Source organism: Nyctereutes procyonoides, unplaced genomic scaffold (assembly GCF_905146905.1).
Source record: "Nyctereutes procyonoides isolate TBG_1078 unplaced genomic scaffold, NYPRO_anot_genome, whole genome shotgun sequence".
Lineage (NCBI taxonomy): Eukaryota > Metazoa > Chordata > Mammalia > Carnivora > Canidae > Nyctereutes > Nyctereutes procyonoides.
This window is the reverse complement of record NW_026575041.1, coordinates 15,733,211-15,760,829: the sequence shown is the minus strand read 5'-3', so window position 1 is coordinate 15,760,829 and position 27,619 is coordinate 15,733,211. Positions and strand designations below refer to the sequence as shown.

The window sequence follows — 27,619 nt, the reverse complement described above, 5'->3', positions numbered from 1 at the left end:
AAAAATAAGAATGATAATGGGTCCAGGGTTTTTTTTTTATCAGAATTGAGTAGCCTCTGAGTTGGGAAAAACTGCCGATGGAATAGATTTTGGAAGGAGAATCAGGATATGTTGAATTTGAGATGTCTCTTAGGGAAGGTAGATTGGTATTAGGGTTTAGAGCTCAGGGAAGAAGTCTGGGCTAGAGCTGTAAAACATACCAATTATAGAAGATAATATAAGGGCAAATCCTATTACAGTTGACCTTTGAACAACACATGTTTGAACTATAGGTCCACTTATGCACAGATTTTTTACAGTACTATAAATATATTTTCTCTTTCTAATGTTTTCCTTAATAACATTGTAGCTTACCTTATTGTTAGAAATAGTGTATAATATATAGCATACAAAGGATGTGTTAATTGACTATGTTATTGGTAAGGCTTCTAGTCAGTAGTAGGCTATTTGTAGTTAAGTTTTTTGAGATCAAAAGTTATAAACAGGGACACCTGGGTGGCTCAGTGGTTGAACGTCTGCCTTTGGCTCAGGGCCTGATCCTGGAGTCCCGGGATTAAGTCCCATATCTGGCTCCCTGCATGGAGCCTGCTTCTCCCTCTGCCTGTGTCTCTGCCTGTGTGTGTCTCTCTCATGAATAAAAAAATAACATCTTAAAAAAAATTATAAACAGATTTTTGACTATGTGGGGTCAATGCCCCCCACACTGTTCAGGGGTCAACTGTATATAATATGTAATTATTACATAATATATATGGGAAAAAATAAATTATTTAATTTAAAACTCCTTATTTGCTACCTAAAAATTTTGATTCATTAATTACTAGGGGGCATTGTAAGTTTATATATCACTTTACAAATCAAAAATTGAAAAATATTGTATTTCCCTAGTATATTTCTAAATTATTCCTATGATTAGTTGTATTTCACTTAAAAATCAATGAACTTTACGATATAGATGGAAACTTTAAATTACATTTCTCTAGCCTTTAATATTTTACAAGTAACAAAGGTAACTCCTTAGTGTGTTATAAAGTGAGATGGATCTAATTAATACTTCAATATTAGCTCTGACTCAAAGGCAAAATCATGAACCAGTTTCACTTACATTATTGCTTCAAACTGCCCTCTGTAACTTGAGACCTTTGCATAACTATTAAGCATGTTATTCATTGGTGTAACACTCTCTGGAATTTTCCTCCTTAAAAGCTGTGCAGCTGGTCAACAGGAGACTTGGCATTTAAAACCACCTCTAGCTCCAAAGGTCTATCAGTGATTCTCACACATCTTATCTCATGAGACTGCACCCAGGTGCTTCCCTTCAGAACAGCTCGCACTTGAGTTCCAGGCCCAGTCAAGAGACATATCTTAAGGAGAAAAGCAAGCATAAGGCTTCTGGTGTTCACTTGGCATAGAGCAGGATACAGTGCTGGTATTTCATCTAGCATAACAGAGCACCTTGCCTAGGGCATGCCATCACCTGAAGGATAGGCACCATTAGAACCCTTAAGATATACCCAAACCAGTTGTGAGGGTTGTGGTTATCTGGGAAAGTTTTCTAGAGCATGTGATGTTGGAGGTCAGTCTATGACACGCAAGATATTCTTGGCAAAGAAAATAGCATGTACAAACACACAAGTGTGAAGTTCAACCATCTGTGATAAACATGAAAGGATTTGACAGTACTCAAGTGTGGAGTTCTTATGAAGTATCAAGAAAGTAAGAAGGTTAAAAAAAGAAGAAAGAAAGAAAGAAAGAAAGAAAGAAAGAAAGAAAGAAAGAAAGAAAGAAAGGCTTGTATGCTTTGCTAAGGAGTTTAAACTTTACCTTTAAGGTGATAAGGAAAGGGCTTATCATAGAGTAGATTGTCCTGGACAGATTTTTGTTTGTAAAATAGGATTGTGATAGAAGAGGAAATGGAAAAGGAATGGGGAAGGCAAGCTAGAGGCAGATGGATCCATAAGGAGGCAATCTACTTGACAAATAATGAGAGCAGAAACTGTGCAGATGGTGAGGAAATGGTAAATTCAGGAAACATGAAGGAGAATTGATATAAATTAGCAACTGGCTGGCTGTAGTAAGATGGAGAGGATTGGGATGTCTGAAACATGGTCTGGTGAAACATTTAGGAGGCTCAGATTTGTGATGAGTTCTGTTTGGGAGTTGAGAAGACTGCAAAACTATAGTTAACAAGTCCAGTAAGTAGTGGATAATGGGGGCAGAACTCAGAAAAAAGAAGTAGAATCTCAGCAGGAAACAGGTGGCCTTCCCAAAAAGGTAATTGAAGAGGTGTTAATGAAGGAACTATTTGCAAAGGTATGAGCAAGGTTAGGCCACAAACTAGGTATTGGCAGAACCTAGCCATAGTAGGAAGTGGCCATGACCCTTAGGATGGAAAGGGCTAAGGAGAAAGGGAGTCCTGAATGGGTAAGAGCTGCAGTTGTGTGAGGCAGCCCCCTGAGGGCACCATAGTCTTTGGGAGCTGAGAAATGGCATATTCCCTTTCTTTAAAGCTGCCTACACATCTCACATGGGCTGTCTACACCTATGGCAGTTGACTGTGTAAGATATACTTAACTTAGGAGAGAGTAGTCAACTCTAATAGCTTGTCCCTTGCATCAGCCTAGTATACTTATACTATTGCCTTATACTAGGGCAGTTAGCTAAACCTGTAAATCATTAAAATTAGAAGAAACCGTAGAGATTACCTACTAAAGTTGATCATTACCACATCTCTGGATGTGCATGTCTCTAAGAACTAACACTGTGAAGGGAACACATGGAACCAGAGAATAAACACAATTATAAGGCATTCATTTTGTATTAATACAATCACACATGCATTATGGGATAGAATGCAAATAAACTCATGTGAATTTTAAAGATAAAACAGAAGATGTGAAGTAAGTTCACGTGTTCACATTCCCTGCCATGAGGAAAATTTTGAGAAGCATTACTTCTAAGTCTCTCATTGGGCTTGATATTGGAGTCCACAAACCCAAAATGTCATTTAAAGTTTGCATGGCCCTTATATGAAAAACAGCTAACATCATCCTTAATGGGGAAAAACTGAGAGCTTATCCCCAAAGGTCAGGAACAAGACAAGGATATCTATTCTCACCACTTTTATTTAACATAATCCTGGAAGTCGTCGCCACAGCAATCAGAGAACAAAAAGAAATAAAAGGTATTCAAATCAGTACGGAATAAGTCAAGCTTTCACTATTTGCAGATTACATGATAGTATATGTAGAAAACCTGAAATATTCCACCAAAAAAATTCTGGAACTAATAAAAATTCAGTAAAGTCTCAGGATAGAAAATCAATTGACAGAAATCTGCATTTCTATACAAGAATGAAGCAGCAGAAAGAGAAATTAAGAAAATCCCATTTACATTGGCACCCAAAATAATAAGATGCCTAGGAATAAACCTAATCAAAGAGGTGGGAAACCTATACACTGAAAAATATAACACACTGATGAAAGAAATTGAAGATGACACAAAGATATGCAAAGACATTCCATACTTACAGGTCAAAAGAACAAATATTGTTAAAATGTCTTTACTACCCAAAACAATCTACATATTTAATGCAATCCTTATCAAAGTACCAACAGTATTTTTCATAGAACTAGAACAAACAATTCTAAAATTTGTATGGAACCACGAAAGACCCTAAATAGCCAAAACACCCTTGAAAAGGAAAAGCAAAGCTGGAAGTGTCACAGTTTTGGGCAAAGCTGTAGTGATCAAAACAGTGGTACTGGCACAAAAATAGATCAGTGGAACAGAATAGAAAACCCAGAAATAAACCCACAACTATATGGTCAGTTAGCCTTTGACAAAGCAGGAAAAAATATCCAACAGGAAAAAGACAGTCTCTTCAACAAATGGTGGTGGGAAAATGGGGCCACTTTTTTATACCATACACAAAAATAAATTCAAAATGTATTAAAAGACCTACATGTAAGAATCCATAAAAATTCTAGAAAAGAACATGGGCAGTAACTTCTCTGACATTGGCCATAGCAACATTTTTCTAGATAGGTCCCTTTAGTAAAGGGAAAGAAGAACAAACTATTGGAACTGCATCAAAATAAAAAGCTGCACAGCAAAGGAAATCATCAACAAAACTAAATGATAACCTACTGTATGGGGGGGGGAATTTGCAAATGAAATGTCCAATAAGAGGTTAGTATTCAAAATATATAAAGAACTGCTAAAACTCAACACTAAAAAACAAATAATCCAATGGAAAAAATGGGCAGAAGACATAAACATTTTTTCTAAGAGGACATACAGATGGCCAATAAACATATGAAAAGATCATCATCACTTACCATGAGGGAAATGCAAATCAAAACTAGAATGAGGAAGAGAAAGAAATACTGAGCCACTGAAAATGTAGTACTAGAGCCTCCCCCCACTGCAAAAAAGATTGAGACAGGAGATGTAGATTTGTGCCTTAAACTCTCATAGTGAGTATATATCACACCAAGAACTACACACTGGACCTGATCATCACGTTTTAACTACAATATTCTAGTCTTTGATACAACTATTAGAGACTGATATTTCCACTTTATATAACTGTAAGAGTGGCTAAAACCAACAACACAAGAAACAACAGAAGTTGGCAAGGATGTGTGGAGATAGAGGAACACTTGTGCACTGTGATGGAAATGCAAACCAGTGTAGCCACTCTGGAAAACAGTATGGAAATCCCTCAAAAAGTTAAAAATAGAACTATCCTGTCACCCAGCAATCACACTTGGGTATTTACCCAAATAATACAAAAATACTAATTCAAAAGGATGTATACATTATTTACAATAGCCCGGATATGCAGTCAAATGCTCTACCACTGAGTTATACCCCCTCTTACAATGGCCAAGAAGATATGGAAGCAGCCCAAGTGTCCATCGATTGATAATGGATAAAGAAGAGGTGGTACACACACACTGGAATATTATTCAGCCATAAAAAAATAAAATCTTGCCATTTGCAATGACAAGGATGGACCTAGAGAGTAAGATGCCAAGTGAAATAAGTCAGAGAAAAACAAATGCTATATGATTTCACTCATGGAATTGAACATACAAAACTAGCAAAGGGGAAAGCAGACAAATCAATAAATAGACTCGATAGCACACTGATGATTATGGGGGAACAGTTTAAATAGGTGATGGGATTAAGGGGCACACTCATCAAAATGAGCTTTGGGTAATGTATAGATTGGTTGAATCACTGTATTATACACCACAAACTAATATAATATTGTATGTTAACTGGAATTAAAATAATAACTTAAAATTTGCATGACCTTGGGCAAATTATTAAAACAATGACTATTGAAGGTGTTATTTGACTCATGATGATAATACCTACCAATAGGGTTGTTATGAGGGTTAAATATAATAATTTATGTTAAACACCTAGCACAGTTCTTGGCAATATAGTGTCTAAATATACATTCTTCATTCTCAGCTCTTCTTCCACTAGAGATGAGATTGCAGAGAGTATGGCTGATTTGTTCAGTGCCACAATTAGTTCATGAAAGAGTCAAGGCCAGGAAAGAGAGGGATTAAGCATCTGCTATGTGTCTAACCTGGCCATAGAACATATGTAATGTCATTTAATCCATGCAGAAGCCCTTGTGAATTAGACTAGAACTCATTTCCTAGCTCCCATTCCAGTGGCTTTCTGCTACAGCATGCAGCTTCTCCTTGGTTTGGATCCTCTGCTTGTTCAACATGCAATTGCATTAGCTTCCAATGACAGAGAAGCCCACAGAGACATTCACATCTAATTTGCCCTCTTGCTGTGGTCTTTCTCCTGCTTACCATACTGACAGGTGGCTCAAAAATCATAAATGGATGGAATTCAGAGAGACAAAACAGAGCAGCTGGTAGGCCAAGGTCAGGAAGACACTCGGGTTCAAATGATTTGGAAGATTGGAATCAGATTTGAAAATCTTTCTTTCTCCCAGCTTCTTTCCTAGAGAGAATAATTTAGGAAGGTCCCAAATGACTTCTCACTTTTTTTTTTAAATAACAAATATCATATGCTTATGCAGTTGCCAACTTGGAAAACACTAGCAGCAAAGGAGTGAGACATGCTATATAGCAGCATTTCCCTCAGCATTCTCTAGAGATGAGTCTGACACACTTCTGGCTCAGAAGCCCTGGGCAAAGGATTGTAGCCACTTCTAACATCATCCATCTGTGGACAATATGCTAAAAATCCATTCTGCCAACAGATGGGCAAGGCTGCATATGATAGCATCTCTACACTCAGGGAAGTGATCCTCTTTCAAGATTATTCCACTATAGCCCTCTTGCCCTACCAGGAACCATTTTGATTACTTTGTTTTTAACTAATTTTTAACCAACACATCCCTCTGTTGCTCAGGAAGCACATTGAGAGCATCCAGAGGGACATTAAGAGTGCTAAGAAACATATAACTATCCGAGGCAAAAGGCTGAATATAAAAATTCACTTTGCCATGCATCTGGCCTTGACTGAAGTGAAAAATTGTGTTTGGATAGCAAATGGGCAGAGAGGAAGAGGAGCTAAGGAGAAAGCTTAGCAAGTTTTTAACATTTTTAATTTAGGGTTTTAGATCAAGGGTTCATGAATTCAAGACAAAATTCCTGGCAAATGAAAGAAATAGAGGATTAGCCTACGTGTTTCAGAGGACTCAGTAATGGCAAGGTTTTTATAAAGAGCAATGGAAGGGATCCCTGGGTGGTTCAGCAGTTTAGCACCTGCCTTTGACCCAGGGCATGATCCTGGAGTCCTGGGATCGAGTCCCAGGATTGAGTCCCGCATCAGGCTCCCTGCATGGAGCCCGCTTCTCTCTCTCTCTCTCTCTCTCTCTCTCTCTCTCTCTGCTTGTGTCTCTGCACCCCTCTCTCTCTGTGTCTCTCATGAATAACTAAATCCTTTGGGAAAAAAAAAAGCAATGGAATTAACATGTCCTCAGTTACGTTTACTAACACTCCCAGCTCTGTTTACTAACAATGTCAGAATTCTCATCGGTAAGGCATCCTCCTTTGCAGGATTAATGGTGGCTAAAGCAAAATAATGTTTGTGACCAATGCCATTCATGAGTTGCTAATTATTATTATTAGCTTTAATAATAATGTTTCATCCTAAATAGGATTTGTATTAGCTTTTTGACAGGGACATAATCAGACGGCTAATATTCTGGAATGCTAAAACTTGAACTAGGTCTTCTGTCAGGCTCTGATGTAAGGGTTCCCTTCGTGACACCCTGTTGCCTCCCCTTATTTGAACTCTTCTATATCTCAGCAATTTGCAAAAGAAGTTGCCATTTCAAGTTGCAAGTGTGCATAGCGAAGTGTGTCTGTTAGAGATACACAGTTACGCAGTTAAGCATTTCTCCCACCTTTCCCCTTGTGTCTGCATCTCCTGAGAATGGCATTAGCTGTAGTTGCTTTGGTTATATAGACTGGAGTATAAGAAATCAATGTTAAAACAGAAGCTCTCAGTCTGAGTAAATACTGGATAAACAGTAAATTAAAACACTGGATAAACAGTGACTTAGATGGATCTACCAGACCTGGGTTAAAATTTTAGTTCCATCACCAACTAGCTGTGAGATTTTAGGCCAAGTCATTTTCTTTGAGCCATAGTGGGTTTTTCTACTGCAAAAAGCTTTATTGCCTCTATTTGGTCCACGTTTTGGGAAAGGGCTCCAGGATGGTTAAAAAGCTGCCTACTGGCTGCAGGGGAAAAGGTTCAGACACAAGCCCTGGCACCAGGGGGGTGCCACAGGAGTCTTTGAGCCATAGTTTTATTTTTTGTAAAATAGAGTTGAAAATAGGGATAAGCCTATCTCGAGGTGGTTCTGCTGATAAGTAATGTCATAACATTACAAATTCCCTTGTAATTACAGAGAACTATAAGATGATTAGCTATGTGCTGTTATACTAGGCATTAAAATACTAAAATGTTTCTGCAAAATCTGTTGTCAACTCCATTCTCATTGCTCAAAAACTACACACTTGTTTTTTCTTTCTTTCTTTTTTTCTTTTTTTCTTTCTTTCTTTCTTTCTTTTTCTTTTCTTTTCTTTTCTTTTCTTTTCTTTTCTTTTCTTTTCTTTTCTTTTCTTTTCTTTCTTTCTTTCTTCTTTCCTCTTTCACACCTTCAAGATTATCATTTGATATACATTCAAAATATATAGAGAATTGGGACACTTAATAGCAATCTACCTGGTTTAAGATACCATTGTCTCTTGCCTAGATTTCAGCAGTAGCCTTCTAACTGGTCTCTCCTAACACTTTATGTCCTTTCCAGTCACCCCAGCATATTTCAACACAATAGCCAGAGTGATTCCTTTAAAATATAAGTTGGATTCAGGGCAGCCCAGGTGGCTCAGCGGTTTAGCGCAGCCTTCGTCCCAGAGCATGGTCATGGAGACCCAGGATAGAGTCGTGCATTGGGCTCCCTGCATGGAGCCTGCTTCTCCCTCTGCCTGTGCCTCTGAGGCCTCTCTCTCTCTCTCTGTCTGTCTGTCTCTCTCTCTCTCTGTTTCTGTCTCTGTCTCTCATGAATAAATAAATAAAATCTTTATATATAATATATATATGTTGGATTCTGACTCCTTTGCTTAAAAGCTTCCAAGACCCTCTGGTATTACTGAGAAAAAAAGCTAAGTCTTGACAATAGCCTTCAAGGTCTTTTCATTCCCTTAAGGATATATTACTAATGGATCAGAATATCTATGTCAGCACAATTCTTTTTTTTTTTTTTTTTGTCAGCACAATTCTTGATCTCTGAAGACTACCTAAGAGACAATGAAACCATTTACTTCCAGTTTTAACGTTCCACAGGGCTTAGCTTGATTTACTCTGTTATTATTTCCCTGCTAGTTTATAAGACAGCTCTGGATCAGGCTCTTAAAGCTCTAGAAACTGATCGTTTCACATGGGCAACATCACGGACCCACAGGAATTTTCCAAAGTTCAGGAGAATTATCTTATAGGTAAGTGAAGGGAGGTATCAGAGATGATACTACGGCGTCAGATCTCTATGCCTTTGCACACAATATTCCTTTTGCCTGGACTGATTGATATCTCATTTGTCACTTGTTGAAATCCCAACCACCGGTCAAGGCTGAACTTAGATATCACTGCCTTCCTAGGTCCTTATCTAATCCATCCAGTCAAGAGTGATTGTTCCTTCTTCTGCCCCATGGAAATTTCTCCTAGTTTAGCCTGTGAATCATTTTCTGCATTTTAATCCACAAAATATGTCTGCTAAGTATCAATAGATTGTCCCTTCCTTGATAACAGAATGAGTCACAGTGGCTCATTATAATGGAATTCTCAAGGCAGGTAGGAGGAAAGTCCTTGAGAATTTCAGAGTGAGAATTAAATGGGGATGGGAGAATATTGCACTTACCTGCAGGGTAAAATGTCTGTTCTTTCCCTTCTCCAGCTCCCTCCTTCTGCCTCTCTGTTCAGTTAGGAGCTATTTTAGGAAAGTTGTAGATTAGACCAGTGATTCCTAGATGCAGGCCAGGGAGTGTCATTCAGCAGAATGATTTGGAAGCAGTTTTAAATACACGGATTCCTGGGCTACTTCTCTTGAAGTCCCTAGAAATTCAGGTTAAGTAGATCTATGCCAGGACCTAGGTATAAGATTTAGCATCAAATAATCAGCAGTTTGGTGATAACTGATTTAGATGGCTAATTTTAATAAGTTCTTAAGAGAATATGGGAACTATATAGATGATGGGAAAAAAAAAGCAAATGTGGAAAGTCATCAATATGACCCCACCATAGTACCGGAAAGAAAGTGACCTTAGCTAGAGGATACAGTTTTCCAATTTAAGCTCATTTTGTTTTTGTCTTGTCATTATTTTCAGTAATAATTCTCAAATAAAATTTTGCTTTAGGCTTAGGTCACTTTCAGGGAATGAATATGTAGGCCAAAGATTATGGTTTCCTTTCCTTTGGAAATTATATTTCTCAGTATAAATTAATAAGTTGATATCCTTGTAACTATACATTGGTTTATGTAGGCTTGTTTACTGTGAATCCGTTCTAAGACACATCTATTATCATTATGTCAACAATCAGGTTTCTGAATCGGCAGACTTCTAGCCATGGAAGAAAGGACCAAGTAGAAGTTTACCCCATTAAAAACACATGCATTAGTAGCTGGTGAAAACCTCTAAATATCCCATTACATTTTACTCATCAATATATACTTAATACAGGAAATATATATATATATATTTAATAGGAATATATATTCATATATATATTTAATAGTATATAATATATACTTAATAGGAAAGAGCTAGGGGCCTAGACACAGGTCTTGACTGTGATTTCCTTTGTAATATTGATCAATAGCAAAAACCACTTATATACTCTACTCCTATACCCCAGGCATTGTCCTTGACATCTTACAGGTATACCTCACCCTATTTAATATGTCACTGACCCTGCAAGAGTTATTATTATGTGGCAGATACTACTAAATTCTTACATGTTAGTAATTCTTCCCTTTGTCCTTATTAAAGAGAGCCCCAATTTGATTTCAGGTTCTTGATGCATAATGTATACAAAATGACTAGAGTTCTGGCAACTGTCTTGAACTCTAGAGTGACTCTAAGGATAGAAGCCACTTGTTAAGGATGCAAAATAGAAATGGCCTGGGTTTCTGAAGATATTACAAGGCACTATATGTTCCATGGATGGTTTCCTTCTGTGATTCTTTAACATAATAAGTATTCTATAACTATATGCTGCTAACCATAATCCAAAGTATTACAGAACCAGATTTTCATTTTAGATTGAGGAAACCAAGTACAAAGAGATTGAATAAGTTACCTGAGATTTTACAGCCAAGTAGTGAGCAGATATTCTTTACCTGACAATATGATTCTAAGGCCAATGTTCTTGAATCTGTGCTATATGATATCAAAAAAAGAAGAAAAAAGTACTTTGCTTTTATATTTGGTATAGACCAGGCAAACTTGAATCTATGAACACTTTTTATATGTCAGGCATTGTGCTAGATATTGTCACATATACTGTATTAGCTCATTAATCCTTTATGCTTGGATTTTTCTATTTCTAAAACCTAGGTGACTTAAGCAAATTCTCTCTTCCTTTCATCTCTATGAACCAAAACCAAAGACCTTTTCCTATAGTGTAGCAGGAAACACTTGCTAATCTATAGACAGGGGTTGACTGAGGTCTTTTCTGCAAGTCAGGCACCTCCACAGGAGAAAATGATCTCTTCATCTCTGATAAATACTCATACATGAGATTTAAACAAGCAACACTTACTCTTGTCCTTTGCTTCCCTTTCAAAGTCACTGATGTATTGGGGAAACCTTAAGACCCATTAGAAACAGGATAAAACAAAATAGAAGTAGCTCTCCTGCCAGAGGAAAGAGATGAAAAAAGAGAAAAGCCTGTGCCGAAGGTAGACGCTCAACCACTGAGCCACCAAGGTGTCCCATGAGTCACTTTTCAAAGCTTTCTCATGGCTTTTCTAAACCAGTCATCATAGTAATGCAATTAATAAAGAACTATGTATTAGGCATCTATTATATGGTAGGCACTAGGTACTGATAATATAGTTATGAATAATATAGATCCTGATTTCATAGCAATTAAAGACAGTATATTCTTTAAAGCCTAAATTTTCAGAGTTCTATCCTGGGAGAAATACTAACTGTAGGAAAGAACCTTATGATTCATAAGGCATGAATTCAGAGATTTTCACAAATTCCCAAAAATTTGGAAAGAGAACAACAAAGCCACAGTGAGGAGGGCTCATTCATTAGATAAATATCAGAGGCCTTCAAATACATCATGGAATAGCTGAAATCAAGACTATAAAATTTGTAAATGAAAAGTTTCTATTATATATCAAATTTCAAGAGTTTGTCATCACCTCATTTTTCCCTTGTCTATTTTCTGAGTACCATATAACCTCATTCAAAGCATGTATTTCTACAGTTGCAACTTTCCTATTAGTTTGTGTAATTGTTGATTAATTTATCAACTGGACTAGATGACCCATGAGAGTGGCTGCCGACCCATGTTTTCTGTTCACTATTGCATACCTAGTGCCCAGCACTGTGCTTCATACGCAATTGATAATCAAAAGCCATTTCTTTAAAAAAAAATTTCTTGAATAGGTAAGTGAATGAATGCATGAGACTCTTAGCCTTGCCATACTAGAACATTCCTCTTCTAAAGGATTTTTACAGTACTTCAAGGTAGTGTCCTTGGGGAACTTCATGCTTTTCTGGTAAATCTAGCATTACCAAATCTTTCCTGGAAGTCTAGAGAGCTAATCGTGCACTTTGTTAAATAAATATCTCCAGTGGAAATAAATATTCATAATTTAAGAGTAGCTTTTATTTAAAAAATGAGTCAAAGGTCACACTTGGTAAAATATTTGAAAAAATGACAATACTTGCATTTAAATTTTGTTCTGAATTCTTGGGTAAATAGTCATTGCCAAACTTTTCAGAGAAGCTGTATATTTTATCTTCCCACCATCAGTGTACAAAGATGCTTAATTGTTTATCTCCTAGTATTGTTATCATTTCAATATATTGCTAATGTGTTAGAAATAATTATCATTGCAATATGTAATTCTTTCACTTCTCATAAAATTCAACTTCTATTGTCATTTGAATTTTTCTTTTTTTAAAAATTTTATTTATTTATTCATGACAGACACACACAGAGAGAGAGAGGCAGAGACACAGGCAGAGAGAAGCAGGCTCCACGCAGGGAGCCCTATGCAGGACTCCATGCGCAGGACCCAATCCCCAGTCTCCAGGATCACACCCTGGGCCCAAGGCAGCATTAAACCGCTGGGCCACTGGGGCTGCCCGAATTTAATTTTTCTTAATAATCAAATCTATTGATTTTTTACCCTTCAATCTCCATTGTTTCTGTGCTTAGAAAAATCTTTTTTTTTTAATCCTAAGTTTAAGTAATAATTTTTCCTGTTTTTAAGACTTCACTTTTTCTTTTTCACACTCAACATTTTTTTTTTAAGATTTTATTTATTTATTCATGAGAGACACCCAGAGAAAGAGGCAGAGACATAGGCAGAGGGAGAAGCAGGCTCCATGCAGGAAGCCCAATGCGGGACTTGATCCCGGGGCCTCCAGGATCGCGCCCTGGGCTGAAGGCAGACACAACCGCTGAGCCACCCAGGCATCCCCACACTCAACAGTTTAATTGTACTTTAAAATATAGAGTGGTATATGGTGTTTTCCAAATTCTCTAATTTTGGTTTTTACATGCTCTATTTTATGTGGGGAGTGTTGTGTATTTCTTCTTTATTTAACCTTTATTTAATTATTAAAACACAGAGTTGCCGCTTTGTATAACAAGCTTTTCTCTTTTTTCATCTCTTTCCTCTGGCAGGAGAGCTACTTCTATTTTGTTTTATCCTGTTTCTAATGGGTCTTAAGGTTTCCCCAATACATCAGTGACTTTGAAAGGGAAGCAAAGGACAAGAGTAAGTGTTGCTTGTTTAAATCTCATGTATGAGTATTTATCAGAGATGAAGAGATCATTTTCTCCTGTGGAGGTGCCTGACTTGCAGAAAAGACCTCAGTCAACCCCTGTCTATAGATTAGCAAGTGTTTCCTGCTACACTATAGGAAAAGGTCTTTGGTTTTGGTTCATAGAGATGAAAGGAAGAGAGAATTTGCTTAAGTCACCTAGGTTTTAGAAATAGAAAAATCCAAGCATAAAGGATTAATGAGCTAATACAGTATATGTGACAATATCTAGCACAATGCCTGACATATAAAAAGTGTTCACAGATTCAAGTTTGCCTGGTCTATACCAAATATAAAAGCAAAGTACTTTTTTCTTCTTTTTTTGATATCATATAGCACAGATTCAAGAACATTGGCCTTAGAATCATATGGTCAGTCCCACATCGGGCCTTCTGCATGGAGCCTGCTTCTCCCTCGCCTGTGTCTCTGCCTCTGTCTCTGTGTGTCTCTCATGAATAACAAAATCTTTAAAAAAATAAAGAAAAATAAAAACTGACAACCATGACTGCTTGTTAGAATCAACTAGGGGGCTTAAAGAAAGAAAGAAATCTTGTATATTACACCTATGGAAGCAAAATCTTCAGGGGTGGAGCTTTAAGGAATCTATATTTATTACAGAACCTAGGTGATTTTGATGCCATCTATTCAAAATATGTATAAAAGAACATTTTGGGCCATTTTAGAATTACTGCATTTTTCTCAGTTTCTTTTTTTTAAACTGACCTTAGTAATGAAGAAATTACAGGGATACTAATGATATAACAAATCAGAAAAGTGCCCCCATATCAATGCTCAAAAATATATAGAAAAAGAGAAGAATCTATTTGTTTACAAGAAAGTCTATATATAACTCATTTTTCAAAAAAGGAAAGATAATTATTATTAAAATCTACACGCAATTTATTTTCCTGGTAGTCAAATCATCAAGTATATATTGAGTGCCGGTGAGCTTCCTACTTATTCTGAAAGTGGGCAATGTGATTTTATAAGGTTTGCACCTTGAATCCTGTGGGCATGTAAATGGAGATGTGAATATTTATGCAAATGCAAGATTGAGAAAATAATATGTGAATGGAAAGGGGACAGTAAAAAGGTCCTACATTCTTTGTGCGATAGTTAAAATGAACTTTGATGATGCCAGATAGTCTAAAAATATATCATTTAAGGATTTGATTATAGTCATCCTAGATATGAGAAAACTGAGGCTTTAAAATTGAATTTGATCCAAGGACTATTTCATTCCTAAGTCTGTGCTCTTTCCTCAAATAGATGTAGAACCAGGATGATTTTCCTGGTTTTCCTTGGGGGCAGTTCCAATTTATGCCTATTGTCCCAAATAAGTGCTGGTTTTATGTACTTTGAGTCTCAAAAATATCCCAGTTTAGATGATAATTATGTGGTCTCTCCCCATATGACTAACTATTAAGTATAAGTAGACTATAGAAGTCAAGGATGGATGAGATGTGGTGGACCTTTATGAGAGATAGCCTTTGGAGTCAGACAGACCTACATTTAAATCCTTGATCCTCCACTTAATATAGTACTGTGTCTTAGACAAATTACTTAAACTGGGATTTTGAGCCAGTTACTTCACCTCTTTAATATTCAGTTTCATCAACTACAAAATGGAATAATAATAATAAGCCTTCCTTACTAGGCTATAGTGAGAATTAATAGTGCAGAAAGAATGTTTGCATGGCACAAAATAAAGAGTAGATAGAGAAAATGGTTTATCCCCAAGGCATACACAAATAATAGAATGAGACCCAGATCCTTGGAAAGGATGTGGGTAATGGTTCACACATGATACACTTCATACCTTAGGGAGAAGAGCACTTTCCCCTCAAATCTATTTTGTTCAACATGTCTGAGTTATAGTTTCTTTTCAGACAACTAGCATTTGACTTGAAGATAACATGAACAGGCCTTCTCCTTTTATTAAGTAGAAAATAACATAGTTTAAACTGTCCAGTGTTTACCTCTTTGCAGCTTTCTTTTGTGATTTGTTTTGGGATTTAAAAAAAAAAAAAAAAACAGATCCCTTAGTTGTAGCCTTTTAGCAACATGTCAGTTCACACTACCTGAGTGACGTCTACCTACCTAATGTCTACAAGTTGACAGCCTACCAAAAAGCAAATAAGACCAGCAAAAGAATGGAACATGCTAGGGACTGATTCTTTTCTTCATATATTCCACCAATATCATTGTCGTTTTGGATAATACTGAATCTGGCGTATGAAGAATGTCACCTTCCACACTCTTTACTTCCCCCACACACAGTCTTTTTGCTCATCTAATTTTTACTGATTTCGAGGGGACTTTGAGAACCACTGCTCTAAGAAACTTAAAAATGTTCATTGCAGCTAGGTAAAGAGCAGCCTGGTTTACCAAGAGAAGGTCTCACCTCTAAGTTCGGTTAAATCAGTAAAGAGAGAGGGGCAATATTCTGGGAACTTCTGAAAGGTTTCTTGGAAAACAAAGTCCTTGACTCAGGCTGTGGAATGAAAATTTCAATAGGCACGAAAGATTCCAGAGGAAACAGGTTATCAAGATATGGAAGGACTACATAAATTTAAGTAAAATGAATAATCAGTTCAGTGAAGATAGAGTGTAAGTGATGTCAAGCATGAATTGAACATTGAGAACTGAATGCCATATAGGGGTCAGATAATAAAGGATTTTGAATTCTAGATTATTGATATTGGACACTATTCTCTAAGTGGAGATTGAAGGGAATAGGAGAGCACATTTCATACCTAAAATGAGCAGTTGCTACTCAGATATGGCAAATCAAACCCATTCTATAATGCTGTTCTGTACCAGCAATCATCTACACTGGAATCAATGTAAACAACAGATAAACACATCAGCAAACACATCAGCGAGCTAAATAAGATAAACTGAGGATCTAAGGAATAGGGCTGCAGCAGAAGGAATCAGAATGCTAGACTTAATAGAACTTAGTGACTGATTAAATTTGCAAAATTAAGGAAAAAGAAGTTGTATGACTACAATTTTCAAGTTGGATTGCTTGGAAGATGATGATGTGCTAAACCAATATAACGCCAACTATTTTGACCTGGCTTAACCCCAAAGGGAATTTATTATAAGCAGAGTAGGAGCTAATAGTTATTGAGCATTTACAGGCCCAGGCACTATTCTAAAAAGCATTATAGTTATCTCATTTTTTTTCATCATAGTGATACTGATGATGTTGATACTATTGTTATCTCCATTTTTTTTTTTTTTGTTATCTCCATTTTACAGATGACACCAAAGCTGTTAACCAAGGCCGCATAGCAAGTAAGTGGTAGTAGTAGGAGTTGAGTTCAACAGTGTAGTCCAGAATCCGTGCTGTTAACTCACTGGTCAACATTTCCTTGCCATGACTAAGTTTTGTCTCACAGAATACTCCCCCTCTCCAAAGGAATATAGCCAGCTCTCAGGAAGGGCTAAAAATAGAAATGGGAAGACTGTTGGCAAATAAAGTAGTATTCACCTCTTATCTCTGATCTCTGCTTCATTAGCCACCTGGGGGAATATGGTGATGCTGGAGGAACATGGCTACTTATAGTTCCCAAATTTACATGATTGAGCTCAAGCCACAGTAGATCTTTCACTCTTTCTCTCTCAATGTTATTTTTATTTTTACTTTTTCTCTTCTAGATTCCAAATTCCTAGCAAAGGAATTCTGGCAAAACTATTACATACCCAACTCTGGCCTAGTCATGGAGGTCAAGTGCCTACTAACACAGCTGCTTGCGGGACATCTCTGTATATAAGAAACATTCCTTGACAGTCACTATGAATTGTATAGACAATTCCAATATTTTCTATTATCAAACTCCTTGGACTTGAAGTTTAAAAGGCCTGAATTTAGATTTCTGTTATATAACTACTATTAACAAGTCATTAGTTCTTTCAGGGTGTTGATTTCCTCAAAAATAAAGTATCTATAATTATCCTTGCTCAGCCTACCTTGCAGGGGGATTGTGGAGACCAAATAGAATAACTCTTCCTCTTCTTCCTAGTATAGCTAAGACTAATAAGGTGCTTATCATGCATAATCACTATTTTAAAGGCTTTGTATATTATTGACATTAACTCTCTCATTGACCCTATGAGAAGGATGCTGATTTATTCCTATTTCATAAATGGAGAAACTGAAAAACAGGAAAGATAAGAAAACTTGCCCCAGCTCACACAGCTATCACCAGTGGATCAGGGACACAGCTTTTGAGTCCATGTTCTCAACAACTTCTACATGGATTTAAAAACACTTAGTAATCTACAAAGCACTGTTCAAACATAAGATATTGTTATTACTGCTAAGCACTCCATTTTAATACCAGAAAACAGTATTGGGTCAGAGGATTAAACAAATGAAATGTGATTGAGCATTTGGATCTTTGTTTATATCAGATTTTGGAACTCTAGTTGTGTCCTACTTCAGTAGTTATAGGAAAGTTATGTATTCAATTCTGGCTCAAATTTTTCCATGAGTCTTTTGGAAACATTTTGTTTTGGCTTTGGCAAATATTTTGATGCCTTCATCAGAAATTCATATTTTGTTTGGGTCCATTCATTGTCATGACTCATAAAATGTGTCCTATAATTTATTGCCACTTTGGGACCTCAGTTTCAATCAGTTCTAATTCCAGAGTAAGGTTCCAAGTCAAAAGAAAAGGAAAGCGTGAGAAAAATGGTGAGAGGGACTGTGTCAAGGAACAAAAAGCCCAAGGACCCTGGCAGAGAGCCAGGGAGGAGAGGAAAATCTTGGTCACTTCCCAAAGGAGCATGTTTTCTCAGAAAAGACTAATCAAGACTCTTTTATTCTTAGGAACATTACTAATCTAACTTAGAGGAAAAAGGAGGGAGGTGGTGTCAGGATATGGTGGAGTGTCCATAATGAAGTATAGGATCTGTGGTATAGCTGGGCAGTCTGGAAGCTGGGGCTAGAGATCTTAGAGGGCGTAAGAGAGTCTTTACCGAAAGCCCCTCCATTAACGTGACTTAGTGATTATGTTGTGCAACAAATTTTCTTTTCTTTTCTGCTTTCAGCTAATTTAGTTTAACAATGTATGTGAACCAAAGTTAAACTATAGCTTATCTTTCTGCAGTGGTTTGGATGGCCAAAATTTGATTCAGGTGTTCACCTGGGCTAATAAGCTGTTTCCCAAGGATATATTCAAGTTGTATACATTGTTCATTCAATCAAAACTGTGGACAAAGAAATATTCTGTTAGAAGAGATTGTACCTGAGTAGACACACCACACTAACCTATAGAGTACCATTCACTAGTCCTGATTCATTGTGTGTTTATGAAAGGGAAGCAAAATAACACAAGGCAAATATATATATATATATTACAAAACTTCACCTTTCTTTTGAAAGATCAGACTACCAAAAAAAAAAAAAAACAACTAACAAAAACAAACCACACATAAAATAGAGTTAAAAGAAATTGGGGACTAAGGGAGTACTTTGTGATACAATAAAGCAACAGATGCCATGAGAACTCATAGAAAAATAAAGCTACATGACCATAGTTGTAGGAAAGATTTCCCAGGGAAGCTATGGACCAACCTGGGCAGGGAAGGATCACTGGGTTTGGATAGGGATGGGTAAAAAGGATTCTGTGATACATAGACTCATTTATATAGCCAAAAGAAATTGAATTTCTCTCATATAGAAGACCGTATGCTGGTCATGCAGGTGTGAATGGGCACTGCATAGGTTCATGATGGATGGATGGATGGATGGATGGAGAGATGTGTTAGAGAACAATAGAAGAGGCCATAATTGGCCAAATTGAGATGAGACCATAATATGGACAGGCCCGAAAGCCAGGCAATGGACTTTTAGGAAACAGAAAACTACTAAAGATGCATAAACAAATGTCATGACGAAACTGGCAGTGAAAGAAGTTGAATTGAGCCTCAGAGAAGTGTAGCCAGGAGACAGAGATACCAGCCAGAAGAAAATTCACACTAGGTGGTAATTATTGAGGACCAGGTCCAGATTGTTGGTAGGGCATAGAGAGAAAAAGACTAACATGAATGATATTCTAAAGGATGAAGACAAGAGATGATAAATCAGTGATACTTAGGAGGTCTTTGTACTATAAGTAGAAGTGATAGGTTACAAACTGTTGGTTGGGAGGAAAAAAGGTGTTTGAGTAACTTTCTGAATGTGATGTCATGATACTAAAAATTTACAGCCCTGATTATAACCCTGTTAATGACATGGTCAGGGCATTTCTTTTATTGTTCTTTTGTATTTTTTTCTAACTCACCTGGCACCTGGTTTCCAATGGATATAGATAAACAGGTCTAACAGCAGGCTTTATCACATCCTTAGTGAGTGAAATCTTGGCTTTCTCAAAATTGAAAGTGCTCCTGTGTGGCATGGAACAGTTGTCTGTTTCCCTTAGAATACATGATTTTTTTATTGTACATTGATTTACTAACTGGGGCTCTTCCCAACAGAGGCTGGCATACTGAATTAATGGCCCTGGCTGAGCAGGTGAGAGTGATGGAGAACAATGCCCAGTTACCTAGGATAAATGCCAGCCTCATTTCACCCCACCCAAGAGAAACATTTGTTATTCACCCACAGAGAAAGTGTACTCTGAAAGTATAGCACCAATGACATATATCTAGATTATAGCAGAGAAGGTCATTTTAGCCGACTTACTCTAAGAAATAAAGTGTATTACTTACTGCCAAGACACTACCTTTCTCTACCAAGAAATATTTCCAACTCTTAAGCCTCTTTCTTTGGCCAAAGCAGAAGATTGTAATGCATGTTCCTTTTGATTCTTGTAGCAAAACTCTTGTTTTCCACTGGAAGTAAGTGGACTATCTTCACAGAGAGCTTAACCCAGAAAAATCTGCCCCAGAGGCAGTGTCTATGGAAAAAAAGGGCTTTATGTCAAGGTCCCTCTGTAGTTCTCTTTTAGTAGGATTTTACCTTTTGAACCAAATAATTTTAAACTAAAGAGAACTGAGAAACCATAACAGCCAGGCTGTGGCCATCACTTAAATATGGTTGAAAGATGCAAAATTCAATTTTGCTGTTGTCAAGTTTCTGGGTGATATTTCTCAAGCAGTGATTTTGGGTCCAAAAATTCAAGGTAGCTTTAGGTATGATTATATTTTTCATTTTACAGTAAATCCTTACAGTAAATCAACCTCGTTTTTAAAGTGAAATCAGTATCTCTGTCCATGGTGGATCTCCACCTTCAGGTCTTTCCCCATCCAAAACTAGCTCCAGTGCACCATTAACTGCATCTATGCCTGACAGCTCAGGCAGGCCTGACTTTGCCACTTGAGACCTTCCACAACCTGATCCCAACTTAAATCTTTGCTCCTCATATACCTGACTTCCTCAGTGTCCTACCACCTTTCTGTACATCCTCACGTTCTCTCTGTTATCTAGAAAACCTTGCCTCTTGATTCCAGATGTTTACATTCAATCTCTTTTGAAATTAAAAGTATGCAGATGGGGAGAATGGGAAGAGTCAGCATTTGCTACCCTTGAGGCACTGCTGCTATGTACTTTATATAATTATCTCATTTAATCCTCCTAACATCACAATGCTGGTTTTATTATTCTCAATTGAGAAAAGAGGTAAATGAGGTAAAGTAACTTTTTCCTGAGATCACAGCTAAGATTCATTACCAATTTGTGCAGAGTTTGAGCTCTCATTGATGCTACTTCTTTGACTTTTATTAGTCTATGCCTAGCAACAATGGGCCTTCTTCTCTGGCCCTCTTGGAAGCTGATTGTACCCTCCCTTTCCTCCTCACCACTGCACTCACTCTCCACCAACAACTCCTTTTTTCCTTATGTTCCCATAGGTGTTCCAGGACCCTCTCTTTCCTATCACTATCCACAGGCACCCAAATGATTTCATTCTTACTGTTCCCCTGGGGTAGATCAACTTAAGGTGCACCCCAAACTAAAACGCGTCTAATCATATTTGAAAACGTTAATGAGTGTCAGCTTTGTCAGAAATGTAGGTTTCTAGAATTTTTTTTTAAAGATGTAATTTATTTGAGAGGAGAAAGAATGAGCAAGAGGGAAGGGCAGAGGGAGAGGGAGAAGCAGGTTCCCTGATGAGCGAGGAGCCTTCCTGAGGCTCCATCCCTGAGATCATGACCTGAGCCTAAGGAAGATACTTAACCCACTGAGCCACCCAGGTGCCCCTGCTCGAGCACTCGTAGATGGATCATTCTTATTGCTATTAGCACAATTTTGATTTGTTTAGCTTTCCGTTCTTGGAAATTATGAAAATGTTTTACTTCCAAAAATTAGAAATGCTTATTTATCAAATGTGCAGTATTTGATATATGATTATATAGATTTTATACCTTTTTCCAGCTTCATTGAGATTTCCTTGACAAGTAAAAATTAGATATATTTAAGCTATAACATGATGTTTTGATATACATATATGTTATAAAATGATTGTCAAAATCAAGGTAATTAACATTCATCATCTCACATAACACACAAACTATCAACTTTCTTAGCAAACATCAATTATTTTAACAAATTTCAAGTGTACAGTGCTGTATTATTAACTGCAGTCATCATGCTGTACATTAAATCTCCAGAACTTATTCATCCCACATAACTCAACCTTTGTACTCTTTGACCAATATCTCCCATTACCCTTCCCCTCAGCTGCTGGCAACCACTATATACTGTTTGCTTTTATAAGTTTAACTCTTTTAGATTCCACATATTAAGTGAGATCATACAGTATTTGGCTTATTTCACTTAGTATAATATCCTCCAACTTCATCCATATTGTTGCAAATGTCAGAATTTCCCTTTTTTAAAGGCTGAATATTATTTCCTTATATTTCACATTTTCATTATGAGTTATATAGTTAAAAAGTGATGGACAAAATTACAGTTTATTCACTTGCTTGTTCAGAGATCATTAATCAAAAGCTTACTCTGTGCTAGAGAAACAGTAGATATAGATTTAATCCTATAGTTGTTTTACCATTACTATTTTGACTTTGGAAGCACTCTGATTCTGTGTTAATGAATATAAACATTTAAATCAGAATTATACTAGTACCAATAAACTATTGATGAGAAATTACTCTTAATTAATTCCATTAACCCAAATTAATTCCTTGATTAGTCTTTTATATAGTACATTTAAAATATTTCCAACCTTGCCATGTGAATAAAAATACTGAAATTAAAATAAAAATAAGAGGGAATCTCTTAAGGGAGAATTTTTAAAGTTTAGAGCTAGTTAGGACTTACAGACCATCTAATCCAATGTTTTTCAAACATTTGTTCATCCAACTGACACTTAGTGATTGTGTGACGATAGGCAAGTCCACTGACCTCCACTGAGTAAAGTGGAGATTACTCCTACCCTAGATAGTCCTGGTGTAGTTTTGAATGTAAGGTGAGGTCCAGAGCCAATGGTTAAGAAAGAATTCTTGAGATGTCTTTGATGCAAAAAGGTGATTTTATTAAAAGCACGGGGACAGGACGCATGGGCAGAAAGAGCTGCTGCACCTAGGTTGTGAGGGGTGACTGATTATATATTTGGGAGTTGGGGGAGGGGAGGTAAGGAAAAGGGAAGTTTTCAAAAAGAACTTTCATATGCTAAAGATACAAAGTAGGGAAGACCTTGCCATTGTCAATTTAAGGTTGACAAGGCATTTTTCCCTCTAACAAGGCATTAATATTAAGACAGTTGGGAGCTTCCTGGAAGAGTATTACACACATGCCACCTAAGAGTGAGGGCAGGGGAGAGGGAGGTTGGGAGATGTCAGCTTGTGCTTTGTGCTCAGTTAGGCTTCTGCTCTCTCATCAGATCTACTACCCAGATTATGTGGTATGATGTTTCTGCAAATTCCAAGTAGTATACTTGACAAATAGTAGCAGCTCAAGTTTGTATATATTTTAAATATGAGTAGATTGTTGTGCTTGTGGCTCAAGCAAGTGGCTATTACTGTAAATTGCCAGTTAAAATCAGGGAAGCAGCATGGATGTGCTATAAAGAAAACTTGCCTTCATTTCTGAACACCTGGGTTCTATTACTACCCTCCCCTTGTCCTACCTAAGAAAGACTTAACATTTTGAGCCTCAATGTTCTTAACTATTAAATGGGGATATTTTATGTTGTTTGTATGTATCTATATCTTATAGGATTGTTGTACTAGCATCCTGCATGCAGAGGTACTTTGTAAAATAAAATACTTTTAAAATCCAAATGATTAGTTTTACTATAGAAAAGACTATGGAAAAGCATTATGGCATCACTAAGGAGAGAAAACAGAGTGGTTTTAATTTGATTCTTAATAGCTACACATTGTGGAGGATCTACAATATGCTAGTCACTGCTAAGCACTTTACAAACATTCACTGACTCACTAAACTCTCACAAAAATCAAGAGTTAGAATTACATTTTCACATGAGGAAATTGAGATTCACAGAAATTAAGTATCTTAGTGAAGGCCAGTTGGCAATGAATAGGACCAAGGCACAAGCCCAGGTCCGCCTGGCTGCAAGGCTCATGCTCTTTGCACCACGTGGCACTGCCTCAGCTATGTGAAATAACAGATGCTGCCCAAATTAACATTACATGGAGTTGTGGTAGGCAGACTGGCATAGGCCGTGTGAAGTGGGTGGGACAGATGCTGAAACTAGGCAGAAGTATGCATACTGTCTGAAGGGAACTAGGACAAACAATCAAAGACACTGTGCTCATGAAAAAAGAAGTCTGTGGCTCTCAAAATGTTAAGACATTTTGTTTAAGTAGGATCCTCATTTTCCTGTAATAACGAGCATCAGAGATTTAGTGAAATATGATTAGTGAGGCAATCAGAAATGCCGTTAAAAGTTACAGTATGCCTGGTCTTAGGAAGATACATAAGTATAGGGTGAACTATAAGTGGGCCTCTTTTAAAATATGAGCCTTTAGTCCATTAATGCCCCTTTTGGCAGTATTATTAAATTGCTTATAAAAGTGTTACATGCTTGTTAAAGGAAACATGTAGGATTTTTTCAGCCATTTCTGCTAATATGGTCATAGAACACCTCAGGGAGGGAAAACATATTTTAATGGGAAATGATGTCCTTTCTTTTTTATTGAGTAGAACTACAGCAACTTTGTTAATTTAACTAAAGTTGAATTTCAGAGGAGCAGAAAAACTAGGTGGTTTTGTCTATACTACCTAGTTATAAAGTTCTGGAAAAATTTCAAAATGGAAACTGTAAAAGGAAACAAAATGATAGGGATCCTTTAGTAAAATCTGTGTTTTATTTCCCAAGCAAATATTTGGAGGAGCTCATTCCCTTTTCTGTTCTGAGGACTCATTCAGCCCTTTTGTGTTTTTATTGATCATAAAAGTAATGCATTCTTGTAAATACTTCAGGTGATATCGAAATTATATAGAACAAATGTCATCTTTTAAAAAAATATTTATTTGACAGAAAGAGCGAGCTCTTGAGCACAGAGGGGGGGCAATTATAAGCAGAGGGAGAAGCAGACTCTCCACTGAGCAGGGAGCTCAACTCGGGGCTCTGTCCAAGCACCCTGAGATCATGACTGGAGCTGAAGGCAGACGCCTGACTGAGCCACCCAGGCATCCCTGTCATCATCTAAATATAAACATTGTTTGTTCTTTGATGAACATTCTTCTGCACACAGCTCCTCTGTGTCTCTTCTCATGCACGCACACATATGCAGGCACATATTCACACATCATCCTATACAAATGGAATCAAACATATGTAACACTTTATTAATCTTTTTTGCAAGTTTCCATGGATATCTTTCCAAGTTTTCTATTCTCATTTGTATTGGCTGCTTAGTATTTTCATCATATGAATTGATGAGGTATATTAATAGTACTGATTACATACTGAAATAAGTCAGCAGTTTCTGTCAAAGGAAAATCCCTTGCTTCCATAGTTATTAAGGTTCTTGCTTATAAAATGAGGTGTTTGAAGTAGGTGACTTACCTAACACTGGTGTTCCATACTTCTTCAATGTCCTACCTTAAATCGTTCTTTCGAGTTTTGTGTGTCCCTGTCTTTCCTCACCTCCCAGAATGAGGTACCTTGAGAACACACAAAGGAAAGGGAGATGGAGGGGAAGAGGGAGAAGTGGCAGGGTGGGGAGTTACTTCATCTGGGAATTGAGTGAGGTTTTTTGGAGGAGAGCTTTTTTTTTTTTTTTTAAGATTTTATTTATTCATGAGAGAGAGAGAGAGAAAGACAGAGACACAGGCAGAGGGAGAAGCAGGCTTCATGCAGGGAGCCCGATGTGGGACTCGATCCCAGGATTCCAGGATTCCAGGATCACACCCTGGGCCGAAGGCAGATGCTCAACCGCTGAGCCACCCAGGGATCCCCTGGAGGAGAGCTTTAAAAGATGACCTTGACTTTGAAGAACTGGTAGTACTGAACATGTGACATGATGTGGGAAAGGGTACTCAAAAAGCAGGAACGGCATAAATATGAGCACTGAAGCAGGCTGAAGCCAACAGTGAGGTGGGACTGACAGAAGGAAGTGATAATAAGGAGTTAGGATCATGTTATGGAGGAAATTTGTGGCAATTGTGAGGTTGGGAAGGAGAGGCTCAGGTGATAAAAGAGTTTTTAAATGCTTTCAGTGGGAGGAAGATAATAAGGGCAGAAGGATTTCTCTCACCTCTGTCTCCTTGCTGTGTTTGAGAGGTTCATAAGAGGAGAGTTTGCTAGATCGGAAAGACCAGTTGGGAGGTTGCAGGACCTGAATCTTGTTAGTAGTAGTGGGATGGGCAGGCAACAGGACCACAGCACCATGCAGACAGTCTCTAAGAGCCTGGCTTCTAGGACCTGACTGTATGGTTCCAATCTTTTCTCCAGGGTTTAGTAAGTATGTGAGTTCAGGGAGTTAAACTTTGTTTCAGTGTCTTGATCTGAAAAATGAAAATAATGCTATTGACTACTTGCATGGGGATATTATGAGAATTAAATGTATACATCTATGTATATAAATGTATATATTTATATTGCATATAGCAGGCACCACCTTTTGGGCAGAAGTTGTATAAAGATGTGAATGAAAAAGATATTTCAGAAATAGAGTTAGTTGGACATTTAGGGGAAAAGATTTGATGCTGTAGGATAAAGGAAAGATGACTCCAACATTTCTAATTCAGGTTACCAAGAAGATATTGGGAAGTGAGTTCAGGAATAAGTGGCAAGCAGGTTTGCAGAGGGAAATCATATCTGATTTATGCTAGGTGGATTTTAATGTATATATATAAAATATATAGTGTGAGATTTAAAACAATCTTGTGTTTAGGAACCCAAGGAGAGGTGTCAATTTTAGAGTCATGAACTTCCTATATTATCAGGAGTGATTTTTGGATTTGATTTGATTGGGTGAAATTTGGATATGATTGGATGAAAATTCTAGACTTAAAGAGATAGAGGGCATGCATCCATCTGATAAATATATGTTGGAGGTATCTAATATGATTTTAACATTGGTCTAGATTAGCAAGGATTCATTTGACACACAACTTAAAATGGTCTGTTATTACCTCCAGGACCTTGATGATATTGTTTCTGATACTCAACTAGCCTATAGCATAATTTCTATTATACTTAATGAGCCTCAAAGCAGTTAAAACATACACATCAGAGACTTCTTTTGCACTTAATCATCAGAGAAATAATAAACAAAAATACACTGTGATGAGTAAATGAACTTGATAAATCAATTATAAGTTAATTTCCAGAACAGATTTTGAAGGCTACAGAATGCTGGTATGACATGGTTGTAGGTTAGTTGTTACATTCTGACAAAATGAGAGGAAAATAACGGGAAAAGTATTTACCTGGGATTTAGAAAAATTAGGTGTTTGAGCTCTTCAACTAATGTCATGACTGGTCAAATCATTATACTTCCTTGAACCTCAATTTTCTTGTCAAATTACATTAACAATAACTTTTGTGATCCTGTGATGAAAGTGAGACATCACAGGTAGAGATGATTTCATT

The 27,619-nt window shown here is 37.1% G+C and overlaps 1 long non-coding RNA gene across 2 annotated transcripts in view; it reads right to left on the bottom strand.

The window, feature by feature from the left end:
* LOC129506676 (uncharacterized) overlaps positions 1–27,619 on the bottom strand; it is a 156,414-nt gene that overhangs the window by 1,863 nt on the left and 126,932 nt on the right. Inside the window, exon 4 of one of the 2 annotated variants that reach the window (XR_008663851.1) lies at positions 26,420–26,529. The exons of the other annotated variant lie outside the window; for it this stretch is intronic. This is a non-coding gene — a long non-coding RNA (uncharacterized LOC129506676). Of the gene's footprint in view, positions 1–26,419; positions 26,530–27,619 lie in introns of those variants that run through there. 2 annotated transcript variants of the gene reach the window in all.